The following is a 14,473-nucleotide window of genomic DNA, read 5'->3' on the forward strand; positions in this document are numbered from 1 at the left end:
CTCGCTCGAAGGCATACCGTCGGCGTCATGTTAGTCGAAAAACAGTAAGCCGTCCTACAGACCGTTTTACTGAAAGAGGGCGAGAGAGAAAAGGGGAAAGGGCTACAGGCGCTTTCCCCTTTCTGATAGTGTAGAAAGAGTGAAAGTCCCGGATGAGAGGCTTTGCCGGTGTTGGGTGTCTGCTGTGCCCGAACTTCGTTCGCGCTTTCTTTTCTGTTTTGAACTCGCAAACTTAGTTAGAGCCAGAGGCTTCGATGGCAACAGTTCCCCGGTCATCGGGACACCATTGTTGGGTCATAGGTTGCACTAATAAAAACAGAAAGCATAGAATACTGTCCGAGGACATATGAAGCTTGCAAGGAATCCGGCAAGGCGAGAGCGGCTGCAATGTCTTTGAGCTCCATCGCTTTCCACATGACCCCTGTCTCCGGCGGCAGTGGATTTCGTCCGTAAACCGAAAAGGCGTCTCCTCAACGCCATTCTCTCGACTTCGCTCGGAACATTTCGTGAATGGAGCGCGCACCAAACGCTGTACCGCCGATGAACATGGGGTACGCTCGCAATGTGCGTGCGAGTTTTCTCATGATAACTGGTGTTTCAGCTTGTAAAATTTTGTAACTGAACTTATCTTAATAGTCATAATTTGCAGTGGTGACTGACTCGATTTTATCATCTACAACACTTAGTTGAAGGCTCATTTCCGCCCCCGGGTGGGGCTGGAAATTGTTGAAAACGTATTTGTATTGTTGTTTTTTTTTTGTTTTTTTTTTAATCGCGATCTTCTGCGCGATACCAGGGAGCCGGCAAAAGCGTCCTTGGAGTGCCGCTGGTGGGTAGTTTCCGTTGACTAAGGCGCTTTGAGGCGCTTGATAGTCGCTGCAGGGAACGTCTCGTGTGTTGCGATCTGCGTTTTCGAGCCCAGTGTGCACGTTTCTTTGTTTGGCTCAAGGCATCCGCCAGTGTGGCGACGGGGGGAACAGCGGCAGCGAATGTGCCAGGTATAGAAATTGGAGGTGAGTACCCAAAATATTGCATCAAATAGTAAGATAATTCGTGGCTGCTTCGAGGCTTTCTGCGGTACGATAAAACTACATCTGAAGCGTCTTCGTCGCTCATTCACAAGGAAATATAAGAACAGGGACACGAAGATAAAACCATAGATTTTGCGGACTCTAACCAAAGTTTTATTAAAAACACATAAACCCGACGTTTCGGGACCCGCTCGCTTCCTCGGTCACCCGTGACCAAGAGACCGAGCGGGTCCCGAAACGTCGGGTTTATGTGTTTTTAATAAAACTTTGGTTAGAGTCCGCAAAAACTATGTCAATTTCTCCCTAACCAGACAGACCTCTGTCGAAAATGTTTACGTTTGAAGATAAAACCAGCAGAGCAAGACGATATGTAGCAGCTCCGGGCGTTTACAAAGTTAATTGAGGTTCCCGCTTCGTGTATAACTTGTTGATTACAACTAAAAGCGGCTACGTTGAAATAGGCCTATTGCAACCAAAAATGTATAAATGGTTCATCATTTCCAGTCACGCGGAAAGCAATGGAGCTTAAAAACATTCCAGCCGTACTCGCCTTGCCGGATTCCATGCAAGCTACGAAGTCCTCGGACAGTATTCGACGCTTTCTGTCGTTATTCGTGCACCCTATCACCCAGCAATGGTGCCCCGATGACCGGGGGACTGTCGCCATCGAAAGCCATGACTCTAATTAAGTTTGGGAGCTTGAAACGTAGAAAAAAGCGCGAACGACGTTGGGGCACTGCAGACGCCCAACACCGGCCAGGCCTCTCATCCGGGACTCGCACTCTTTCTACACAATCAGAAAGGGCGAAAGCGCCGGTAGCCCTTTCCTGTTTTTTCTCTCGCTCTCAAAACGGGGCTACCCACGATAAAACGGTCTATAGGCTCTTTGCACTGACGTCACATTGCACACTTTTGAACACCAAGTAAGAGGAGAAGAGGGAAGCCGCTTTTGTAAGAATTTTGAGCGGCAGGTTAATATTCTATAATCTTCTGGGGGGAGAATAGCGACGCCTGTACAAATCCGGGAGGTACAAAGAAGGGTCCTGATAAGAGGAGAGCACCTTCTTCCCCTCTTCTTTGGAGGGCAACGGAAATGACGTCCTGTGCAAGGAGCCATAGGCTCCTTGCACAGGACGTCATTTCCGTTGCCCTCCAAAGAAGAGGGGAAGAAGGTGCTCCCCTCTTATCAGGACCCTTCTTTGTACCTCCCGGATTTGGTACACGTTTTGGTACACGTTTTAACCGTATTTTTTATTGACTTTTCCTTCTAATTTTAGGTTCTTAAGTTAGGAACATATTGAACATCGTCGCCGGCGAAGATGTCAGCGATTTTAGTCGGAAAGTGACAAAAATTAGTCCCCCCGCCGCGGCTGAGCCCTCTGAGACAAGTGATGATAAAGAAACCGGAGAAAATTCCTTCAGATCATCTGTAGCTTCGTCCTCTCGTCCACACAACAAATGGCGAAAGCAATTGCTCCAAAACAGTCATGCTGAATTTTCCAAAGTATTCTCTGAGCCGGATGCCATAGATTCACCATTGTTCCTTTTCCGCCAGTTTCTAAGTACTGATATGTTCACCATGCTAGTGAAGCAAACAAATGTGTACAGTACGCAGAAATACGGCAGCTTCGTGACAGAACTCTGCGAGAGCTGGAGCAATATATTAGAATATACCTGAAAATGGGGTTTAGAAAATGCCGAACGTCATGTGCTACTGGGAGAATGGGACAAGGTATTCTCCTATCGCTGACAAGAGGTCCAGAAATCGTTTCTTGAAGCTGATGCAATGCATGCATGTTGTAAACAACATGGAGACCACCAAAGAAGCGAAGGAGGACAAGTTGTGGAAGATTCGTTCTTGGATTTCCTTATTCCAGCACAACCTCTAGAGCATTGAACAAGAAGAGTTCAATGCGGTGGATGAGATAGTGGCGTTATTTACAGGAAGCATCTCGTTAAAACAGTACATCCCAAACAAACTGACGCCGTGGGGTTTCAAGCTTTGGGGACGGGCAGGCACAACCAGTGTCCTTTACCAGTTCGAGGTATACCAAGGCCACTCCAAAGAAAACTACATTTTTGGACTTGGGGGTGATACTGTCCTGAGCATCTGCTCTGAAATACCTTCAAATGAAGACTTCAAGGTTGCAGCTGACAATTTTTTAGCTCTCCCTACTGAAAAAACCCGTATAAAAATTCATACTGGATGACCCGTATATCTCATACGGTGTTATGGGATACGGGTCTCCCGTATGATACTGGGAACCCGTACCTGTACAGGTTGACCCATTCAGATACAGGAACCCGTTCAGATACGGGGCCCGTACCTGTACGGGTTGACCCGTTTAGGTAAGGGAAACCGTGCCTGTACGGGTCGACCCGTTTAGATATAGGAACCCGTACCTTACAGGTTGACCCATTTAGATATAGGAACCAATATTTATGCATGTTCATCTGTTCAGATAGAGAAACCTATATCTTTAAAGGTTTATCCCTTCTGACGCAGTAATAGGAATCAACATGGTGTCCAACGTTTGCAAACGAATGGATGGATCTTTGCAGGTTTAACAATTCGCATGCATTTGTCATGCAAAGAATGAGCATGAGCCAGGTCATTTCAGGTTATACGTGTATTTAGAGAACGCAAATTGGCATCTGCAGAACACCAACAAGAAGCTTAACCTCTAAGCAAGCTTAGAAGTCAAACTTCTAGTTAATATCCTGCAGTAGGATATTAACAAATTTGCATACTGCAGTAGATTCACCCGAGCTGTCCTCTTCCCTGGAGAGGCCTCTCGAGGATGCCTCCATAGGTACTCGTTGAAGGCATCTGCAGGGGAAAAGAATAAAACAATAAGTCATGTATATCTACAGTTCCCTGAAAAATTTAATATTTTACTTCCTGCAATTATAAGTAAGCAATTTCCGCTACAATTTATGCTTTGTTAATATCTTGTGATACCATGTAGACCCCAAGAGTAACTTCTTACGATTACGCAGTCTGCTTAAAACAGCAGGCATGCATGATTCGGCCCGAAAGTTTTGAACCAGTTCAGACCGAGTTCAGAGGAGTGCAGAAGCAGTGCGCAAGTCGGGCTGCGGCTGCGTGAACTTAAGCTGCAGCGTTACAAACGACCCTGTAATTGGTTTCCGAAAGACCGAAGAGTTGCCATCTGTTACTGCATGAACGCTGAACTGACTTCGGCCAGCGCAAGATTCTGTGGAACTGAGGCTGAGCTCGTGCAGCACTGGAATAAATCTAACAGGCCAGTTCAGCGTCCATGCAACTTCGGGTTGAATCTAATGAGTCAGTTCTTACACTATTTGAACTAGATCGGCCAGTTCAAGCAAATCGAAAAGACCTAGTGTGACTTTCCACAACTATGCACTTAAAGTTTGCTTGCAACAGTGTGTTCCTTGCATTTCAGTGTTTATGAAAATTATAGACCTTGGAGCAGGGGACAAAAAGGAACGGAAAGACACGAAGCTCCAGAGCTTTGTGTCTGTCTGTCCCTTTTTTTCCCCATGTTCCCGGGTAACCACGTCTATCCTTAACCAGCTCGCCTGCCTGTTAACTTAAGTAAAAGTATGTTCTATAAATCTAAATATGTATATTCAATTATGAACATGGGCCTCTGATTGCCTACAACCTCTAATAGCATCTTCGATCAACTCGCACCAGGATCGCCCTGAAACCAGCACAGTGCACAGCGCTCCTCGGTCGTGCAGCGCGGTGTCGGTGCAACATCGAGGACAAAGTGCGCCGCGCCGGTGCACCGCGGCGAGCTCCACCTTGCGTCACTTCGCGTTTTGTTCGTTTTTTCTTGCATAGGTCAGCGCACGGTGCCCGTCTGCTGTCAATTTTTTCTATTGTTTTACTCGCGGATTTGACGGTCCCACAGAAATAAACATCGTGGACGTGACTGTCGATGGGGTCACGAAGGGGGTGACAATTCCATATGTATATGTTGGCCATCATTATTGGTTCAAGAAAACGAAACACCAGATAATAGCCGTACCTCGCTGTCATCGAAACGCCTCGCGCCGCTTTCCACGAAGTTCGTGCTTCTCGGGCGCTCCTTGCCACCGCACCAATCGCCAGTAATCGCGGCGATGGTGAGAAGCTCGTCGTCTCGACGTCAGAAGACCCGAGGAGTTATCTAGTGCAGCTGCGAGGCGTGTTCGTTTTTGCAAGATCGCCATCTCGATAGTCTGCGCGTCTGCTACTCCCGCCATCTTCTCGATTCCCGCTCCTGGCCGCAATGCCTGATGGGACTGCCCCCCGGCGCGCCGCCGATTTTCCTGGTGCGCGTTGGGGCAACGAAAAGCCGCACCGGGAGGGTGCGCTTCGTTGATCGAGGACGTCCGGTGCGCACCGGTGCACTTGATCGAAGATGAAGGGGCGCACCTCAGTGCCCCGGTGCGCACCGGTGCGGATGATCGAGGATGCTATAACTTATTTCATGCCCAACAATGTCACCATGGGAACAAGTAAAATGAACACTGAACACACAATTCTCGACCGGCAGTCTTAGTGCGAAAGAAAGATTTTGACCTGCAATTGTTGTTCTGGGCATGTATATAAATTGACAACACAGATTTGATATCAAGAACCATTTAACTAATCTAATATCCGTGTTACGACCCTTCAATGGTCTATTCATACGAGATAGTTCCCTGGTAAGAAAACTGAGCACTAGAAAGGAGGAACACCCACGGTGAGAAGGCGGTTCAGAAAAAGGGCAGTACTCAAAGGACAGAGCCAAACATAGTTCGGTTGTAGCAGTTCTAGTGAACAAACAGACTCACTTTCACAACTTTGCTAGTGCCAGCTTTTCGTTCAAAAGAAAAAATAAATGCCTCAGCAGAAGGTCCTGCAAGCAGGCCACTGATATCATGGACCTCCCCCAAAACTTGCAGGGATTAGCAGATACGTTACTGTAAAAAAAAAAATACATCAGAAAGCACCAAGGCACCTAGATGACCGTGACAAGGTCACTTTACTTTTCTTCATATATTAAAAACAAAGAGGGAGATAGGGCTTCTTCATTTCGGTTTTGCGCTCAGAGCTTCACGTTCCTAAAGCTCGAACTAGTCGAACCGTGACCTTTCAAAAGCCTATAACACTGAAAGTTCTGAAAGCCTTGGAATATTTTATCACATTAATTTTGTCGTAGCAGGTTGCAACTTCAGAAGCCATAAGGTTTGAGTGACTCACCAAGTATGAGACATCTGTGAGAAGTGGGCACTTACTGCTGCCAACTTGACTGGAGTCAGGGCCCTCTCGGCGACAGCGCCCTTGAAGCGCCGGCATAGCACCCCAGTCACACTCCGCCCACGCAGGTTCTCCCTGCCGAAGATCCACTTCGTGGCCTCTTTAACGAACATGGAGTCTCCCCGGGCTCCCCTCACGTAGAACAGTTTGTCCTTTTCCACCAAGACACCATGTCAAAGCTGAACCTAGAAATAGATAGAAATGCTCTACAGGAAATGCAGCCAGCCATTGGTCCCGATCTCATTGATCTTTCGGAAACTTGTGCAGACGTCTGCCGCACAATGCCACTTTTTTCGGACGCAGGACATGCAAGGCAGCTCTTCACGCAACATCTTGGGGGTATTCTTTTCAAAGCCAATCACAGAAATTCACCACGGGCACTCACTACTCGTCTCCAACTTCTCAATGTAAAGAACACCTCATCTTGAAGTACAGAACAGAGAGTGGAACAAACATAACTGCAAAAGAATCGCATAGCAAACAGTTCCAGCCACGCATGTCGTCTGCTATGCACACAAAAAAAACACGGAGGGGAAAACAAAAAAGCTCACGGTCGGGTGTAGCCACGTGACTTCCGCCCACTCACTCTCTCCTCTCCACTTCTCCGACCTCCGTGCGCGGGTTTCAGTTTCAGTTCTGAGCAGTTGCGTTTTTTGGCTTTAATAAAAATATATGTGACTGTTGCAAAATATTAATTTGGTAGTCTTTCGACACCATTAAAAATCGGCTGGCCAAAAATGAAAACTTTTATTGGGGGGTTAAGTGTCAGTTTAAGTGAGTTCAGAGTAAAGAGAGAAAGCGAAAGGAGGGTACCAATTATAACACAATTTTAATTGGGCTCCTTGGTACATGATTTATGAAAAAGCTCGAAATAAGACAAGGACACTAGATAGAAAACGTTTCAGAAAAGTGCCAATTAATTGGGAAAGAAATATCTTATCAGTGCCCGGCCCTACTCTTAACATTCAACAGCATTCTGAAGCAGCCCGATGGTTCAATTTAAGGAAGCATATAAATTACCTCATTCAAGGAGCTGTGGAAACAATAAAATTTAGTCACTCGCCCAATATCTGGAATGCATATTCCATGAAATTCTGAACTTACCTCGTCATCAGCCTCTGCAAGCACTGGCACACACTCGGGAAATGCCTCCGGCGGGCCTGCTACAAGATCCGCTGCTGGAACAGCAGCATCAGCGGCCGGTACAGGTCGAGCGTGATCCACACCAGCTCGCACTACGTGAACTGAAGCAGGAGCGCCAGCTGCAGGAACCACTGCTGGGCAAGCTGGAGGAGCTGACCCAACACCGCCAGACGGGACATTGTCCACTGCAACATAATAAAACACTCTTTAGAAACAAGACACAGTTCAGGAGTCAACCGACTTTTCGGACGCCAAAAATTCAGACAAGCTTGATTATTCGGACTTTAGCACTTTCCTGGTTCGTTAATGGCATGAGGGCTTCATAGTACTTCATGCCACAGAAGACTACCGGCAGTGTGCTTATTTGTTTTTACGTAACACACCGGGACTGGAAAAGTAGCGAAAGCAGGACACAAAACAAAAGGATGAGAAACAAAACCAAAGAAGAAAAAGAGGAAGAAAAGAAATGCGCTCAAGTTCGCCGGCAGTGGGCGGCAGAGAGGTTGTTTAGTTTACAAAAAAAATACCGGTGAATAGCTAATGAATATTCATGCCAAGCATTTCCAACGGTTTGCGAGATATAAGCTCAATCTTTCTGACGAAATCCAATGCTGTAGCAGATCGTCTGCTCACCTTTTAACCAGTTGCACAGTTGCGTCGCTAGGCACAATCTGCCGCCCGATTAAAGTTCAGCCTTGTTGGTGCTGTGGTCATGCCTACGACCAGCTTCCTCACTCCCTCCTCCTCAACAAAAAGAACTCCTGTCTCCCCAATGACGAAAGGATGTGTGCTGGCCAGGCTCATCAGAAAGCGCATATTTAAAATGTTTTGACTGACAGAACAAACTTTCACTTCAAGCCTCATCTATGCGCACAGACCATGGTGTCTTGGTATGACATAATTGTTTGACATACTGCAGAACCAGAAAAATATTTCTTCAATCAAAGCAAAAGTGCTGCCGAGCAAAACGGGCTCATCGCCATCAGCAACAAGAAACAAACTCTCAAAGCTCCATTTGCACCCTAAGAGAAGAAAAGAGAATTATAGACACCTCTTAAACTCATTGATACATTGAGGCACCCCTGTAGTATATGCTTACTTCTGTTTGCGACCAAAAACAAAAAAATTAAAATTACTTTTGATCCCTCAGATAAAGTGTGAGCACATAATGTGTAGTGTGTGAGGTAAGCAACTGAAAGTGCCTCCACGCTTACCTAGTAGTGCCAGCAGCTGCTTCTTGATAGCGTCCTCTCTATCTGGGGCTCCTGCTCCAGGTTCAGCACCCTCTGCTTTGCCGACCTCAGCTTTTCAACCAGTCGGGCATGCTCCCCAAGCGACACAGCGGACGTCCTGTCCTCTGTCTTTTTTTTTTTCTTGTACTTGCCACCCACTGCAGGGGATGGCGACATCAAAATCTGGAAAAGAAAAAGGTCCAGGTGTTGTAATATTTATTTAATATAAACTCCAACACATAATTGGGACACACATAGTTCACACTAAATTGCTCCCCCCCTTTATTTTTTGGGTGCAGGTTTCAGCCCTATACCTGTGATTGCCCCCTCCCTGAAGAAATGCTTCCAGACGCCCCTGACAAGATATCCGGTATTCACTGTCAGTACAGGAAATAATTGGTATATCGTCCTTTACATACTCTAGTGTGTAAAGGACGATACCTGTTGTCCGAAAACACTGTGTAGGTAAACGAAATAGTATGATAAAATATTGTGTTAAAAGGTACTTCTAAGTTAGAAAGTAAAATATGATAATACTACTTTGCTCCCAGTGTACTTTCTATGAGGAACGTAAACTCTCAGTTGCTTTGTACTTGCAATTCAGTGCTTTTAAATACGATAGCATCTATAAGCAAAGCATATGCACTTTAGGCGTCTGTTGGTCCGAGGATTTGTAACTGCTTTTGAAAACAGCATGTGCCGGCACATTATAATTCAGAAAAGAAAAACATGCCGCCGGCACTGCGCCTCAAACCCACAACCGTTGAAGTCTAAGCCGGGCATCGTATCCGCTTCACTACGAGCATACATGGGTAAGCATTTGCGAAAGAGCTACTGGTTGCAGGCAAGAGCTGCGTTGATGCACGTGCCAGTGACTCAACGCCGTTGTTGCCATAGCAATGTGCGCCGCATCTGGTCGCAGTCGCACATAGCCACATCTGAGGAGAGCTCTGTGAACCAGACTTGAGTATCATCTTTCGTTGTCGGTATGCGAAAGCAGGTCTCACCAGAGGAACATTACGCAAGCGTGCTGAGGCACAGTGAAAGCAAAGTGCCTAGGGTACTTCGGAACAACATAAAACATGTTTGTTGAAAGCTGGAGAGGCAAGTAGCAACAAGAGGACCATTGAAGCGGATGAAAAGATTAAAGAGAGGAAACTTCGGCTGCAACACAAGCAGGACGCCAAACAAATAGGACGTCTTGCGATAGTGGAGAAGAGATGTAACTTCGTGTACAGCGAGATTTTGACTTGACTTGGAGCAGGTGAGCACATCTCGTAAGACTGAAGAGTGTCGAATTCAGATTTAATGCGGTCGAGAAACGAGCAGGAGAGTGTCTCTTGAAATTGAAGAGGGACAACTGCAGCTACAGCACAGTCGAGACCAGGAGTGGCCAAGCTGCGGCACTTTGTGTGTTAAAGTGCGGCTTGTGGTCCACTTTCATAGAGCGTTCTACCCACCGGATCTGTGTACCAGAATAGCAAGCAATTTAAAAAAGTGTCTGTACAAATAGTCCTGACCAGCCATAATGAATGGACACAATTACTCATAAAGCGAACAAAATGCAAGATATTCTTTAGCCTAACCGTTCAATTTTACCCACAATTACTGCCCACTGGTAATGGAAGTGAAGTATGCTGCTGATTTGAAAAAGGGAAACAAAAGACGAACCCCCTCCTTCTGAACAGAGTCGAAGATGAGGTAAGAAAAACAGCCTAAAGGCACACATAAACCTCGAACCTTGAGTTCAATACCATAGGGATGGCCACATGCTTCTTTTTCAAAGCAGCAGCCAGCTCAGCTCGTGTCTCTGTAAAACAAAACATGCACACTGAATTACATCTCAAAGTCGTCGTGTTCGTCTCCCTTTCCCTTCTTGTATCGGGGTTTATAAATATGACCGTTCACCAGCCAGCCTGCGCTATAACCCTTGTTTCAAAAATTATTTTTTTCGATATTTTTACACATTAAATGCACCACCTAGTCGAACTTATGTGGCAAATTTGTCGAGCTTACAAAGACGATTTGTTGCGATTTATTTTGAGTGTCGTGGCTACCGTCTGGAGCGCCCTGTAGTTAAACAACGTAAAACCCTTTGCTCTTGCCGCCCAGTTCTTCACAAATCGGGCGCAAGGACCGAATCGGGCGCAAGGACATATTCGTGCCCACCACATTTCGCGAATTTTAGACGCCGGAACGGGGGACGCCGGAACGGGGGCCCACGAAATTTCCGCTTTCCACGTGCCCTTAAATTTCGCTAATTTTTGGACGCGTGGAATTTGCAAAAAGTCGGAGGCTGGCGAACATTAGGGAGTGTTCGTAGACCGCGTTTCCCCCTCTGCAACGAAGATGTGCCTGCCCGCCGATAGTCTTGACTGTAGAGTTCCGGGTATATAGCGAGTTGCGGAGGGCGTTGCGGGACAGCGAAAACGATCTACGAAAACTCCCTATTAACGGTTTGCAGTATACGTTGCGCTTCGAGCCCCTGATGCGTAGACAACAACTTACCATTCCCCGGCGCACGCTCCAACAGCCTCCCAGTAGACGCTTTTCGGCACGTCGGGGTCGAAGTCGCCAACGCTCGCCGGTTTGAACTTCTTGATACGGTTCACCACGCTGACTATTGCCTTCGCGCCATCAATATAAATCACGTACGCTTAGTACATATCGACACCGATACACACCGATCGAGATAGCCCTAACGTCAATGCGGCTTTGGTTCACAGCACTGGCTGGCACTGGCCGGCTAGCCAGCGGCGCTGGTATGTAAGGATTGGATTGGATTAAATAAATAATCTGCCTTAGTTTATATTAATACTATTATTACTCAAAATAGTTTTAGAACATTTAAAAGCATAGAAACTTACCATGTTAAGTTTATTTATTGTTAAGAAAAACATTGTCCGTCGTTGGTTGTTTTGCTCCACTCTGGCTTGCAGCTACGAAATCCAATCCAATCCGACGTCAATAAACCGAAACCGAAACTACCGCGGTACACGGCTCAAAGCTATGAAGCAAACTCTCGTTTATCTCGGCCTCGCTTCCCATGGATTTGGTTTTCTCATTTTATGACTTTAAATATGCATGTCATAAAATGGTTGAGTTTGATAGCTGAAACTGTTAAACTGAAATGACCTAATATGTGATTTTCTGATTAAAATTCTTCATTGAAAAAAATATCACAGTTTAGTTTCGCGGTGAGCGCGTTCCCGTCGAGGTCTGATAATTTCTGGTCGCGTTAAATAGACCGATCTCACCGGCCAGTTTGACTACGCCACCGCTGCCACAATGCAGCGAGGGACTGTAGTCTTTGGGCACGTGCGACAACCTCGCTGGAGCTCTTCGCGTGCAGAGCACGAGAAGGCACGAGCCCTCGCGTGCACGGCCGTCTGCCTCCTGTGAACTAAAGTTATGGCGGCTTTACGCATGCGCCCAACGCTTAGTGAGATCGGTCTATTGTGTATACCGCTAGAGCCTGTACAAGGTTACCGACCGCCGGTTTAAGTGCCGGCGCCGGTAAGGCGTTACCGGTCGCTCCGATACGTGGTTGCTGTTAGCCGCGCATCGATTACTGGCCACCGGTACGTTATTACGGCCCACCAGTGTGGCGTACCGGCTTCGCCTGTACGTGTTCACTCGCCGCCTGTACATGATATGGGCAACCGATACGGCGTATCGGCTTCGCCGGTACGTGGTTACCGGTTCCCGGTGTGGCCTACCGGCTGTTCCCGTACGCGTTTACCGGCCGCCTGTACATGGTATGGGCAGCCGGTACGGCGTATCGGCTTCGCCAGTACGTGGTTACAGGTCTCCGGTACAGAGCTACCGGTTACCGATATGAGAATACAGGACTCCGGTGTGAACCGGTATAGGCCGGTATACATTTGTACAGGTTTTTTCAGTAGGGCTTTGAGCCTTGTTGAAGAGTTAACGAGAGGAATACCGTACGTTGAAACTCTGAAGCAAAATCGGGTGAGAGACTGCAAACTCTAGGGTGAGAAGACTTTGAGAAAAGTTGGCCAAGGCTCACATTATTACAGAGTTGACAATGACAAAGGAATTGTGGTAGTTGGCTGTTTTGACAGGAAAGCTGTCACTCTAGTGCCAAACCTCGTCTCTGTTGAGTCAATTCAGGAAGTCAAACGGTAAGACCTAAAGACCAAACTCCACATTGACATCGCACGCCCGGCAATTGTTGGTATGTACAACAGTTTCAGGGGGGGGGGGGGATCGACCGGCATAATTATCAGGTGTCGCTGTACAAATACACCATTCGGTCGAGGCGCTGGTACACGTACCTCATATATCATGCTATCTTCATCTGCGTCGTAAATGCATGGAATATTCACAGGCGCCAAAGCCATCAGCTGAAGGAGCGGCCACTCAAGCCGAGAACCTTCATTGCCAGTTTATCAAAAAACCCAATCTCTACTGGAAATGCGCCAAGAGGACGGCCGGTCAGTCTGCCTTCGCCTCCGATGAAGAGGAAGTTCACGCCAAGTCATCCCCAAGATGACGTTCGAAAAGACGGGGTTGGGCATCATCCAACTGTGGCGAGCAATCGACTTCAATGCAGGAACTGTGTGCCCAGTGTGAACACGTTTAGCACTGTTGTGTGCGCGAAATGCAATGTAACTCCGAGTCTGAGCAAGCGACGCAACTGTTTCTTTGAATACTACAAGCCACGAGACTGCAGCTGGCAAAGACGTAGCAGAAAAGCCCAGTGTATCATATTTGATACGTTCAATAATTTTTTACTGGTTTAAAATTTCATTGTTATTTTTGTATGAATGTACTCACCTTAGCCATAAATAAAGGCACACAAGTTTCTACAATTTTAATTTGCCTCGAAATATGTTTGGGCTTAAATCTCTCAAGCACTTAAATGTAGTGCTTGAGAATAGCTGACAATTGTAGCGGGCAAACGCTGGCGGCATGCTTTCCCGTATTGATCGAGTGACCGATGAGTCGCTCTACTCACTCCACTTTAGAATCCCCTAAATTATACTCATGTGAAAAAAAAAAGGATTGGGGTACCTGTAAAGGAAACAAAAACAACTATCATAGCCGAGGTTTCTTCTTTTTCTTTTTGTGCTGCATTCGGAGAACATGTACACCGATATCAAACTATTTAAATCTTTCAGTTTTCTGTTGACAACAAAAGGTTGGCACTTTTCAAGTATCGGGACACTTGATATAAACAGTGTATTAAGCTCAAAACATTAGGGCATTACAACCAACACTATACTGTGTATATAAAGTGGCTATAATGAAGACAATGTGCTCAGGTGGCAATTGTTTGTATTCTTTTATTTTCCAAACCTGATTATACAATTTTATATTGAAAATATTTTCCTCTAAAAAATAAATCAAACCCCTAAAACAACCTTGTAGGTACTTTTGACACATTGTGGAAATGGAAATCTGAAAAGGAGTCTTTTTCCAGCACCGGACTATCGAACTATAATAGTTAAAGTAATGATACTTCAAAAGCCAAAAAACAACCCTTTGAATATGAAACAAACCAGAAAACTTACATGGAAACAGGGAACGTTTAAACAAAAAACATTGTTATGTATGCATTACAAACATAATAAATCATCAAAATATGCAACATCACAGTCACTTCACCATTCTGAAAAAAATTACTGTAAATATGTATAACACAAAAAGGGATATGATTTACACCAAGCAAGATACTCGGCCATAGAACAAAAGTTTCAACAATAAAAGAAATTATGAGTGGGTACCAAAAAATAACCGTTATGAATTTCAGGAGGCCGGGCATTCGT

This window comes from Ixodes scapularis, unplaced genomic scaffold (genome assembly GCF_016920785.2).
Source record: "Ixodes scapularis isolate PalLabHiFi unplaced genomic scaffold, ASM1692078v2 PGA_scaffold6__148_contigs__length_123643588, whole genome shotgun sequence".
Lineage (NCBI taxonomy): Eukaryota > Metazoa > Arthropoda > Arachnida > Ixodida > Ixodidae > Ixodes > Ixodes scapularis.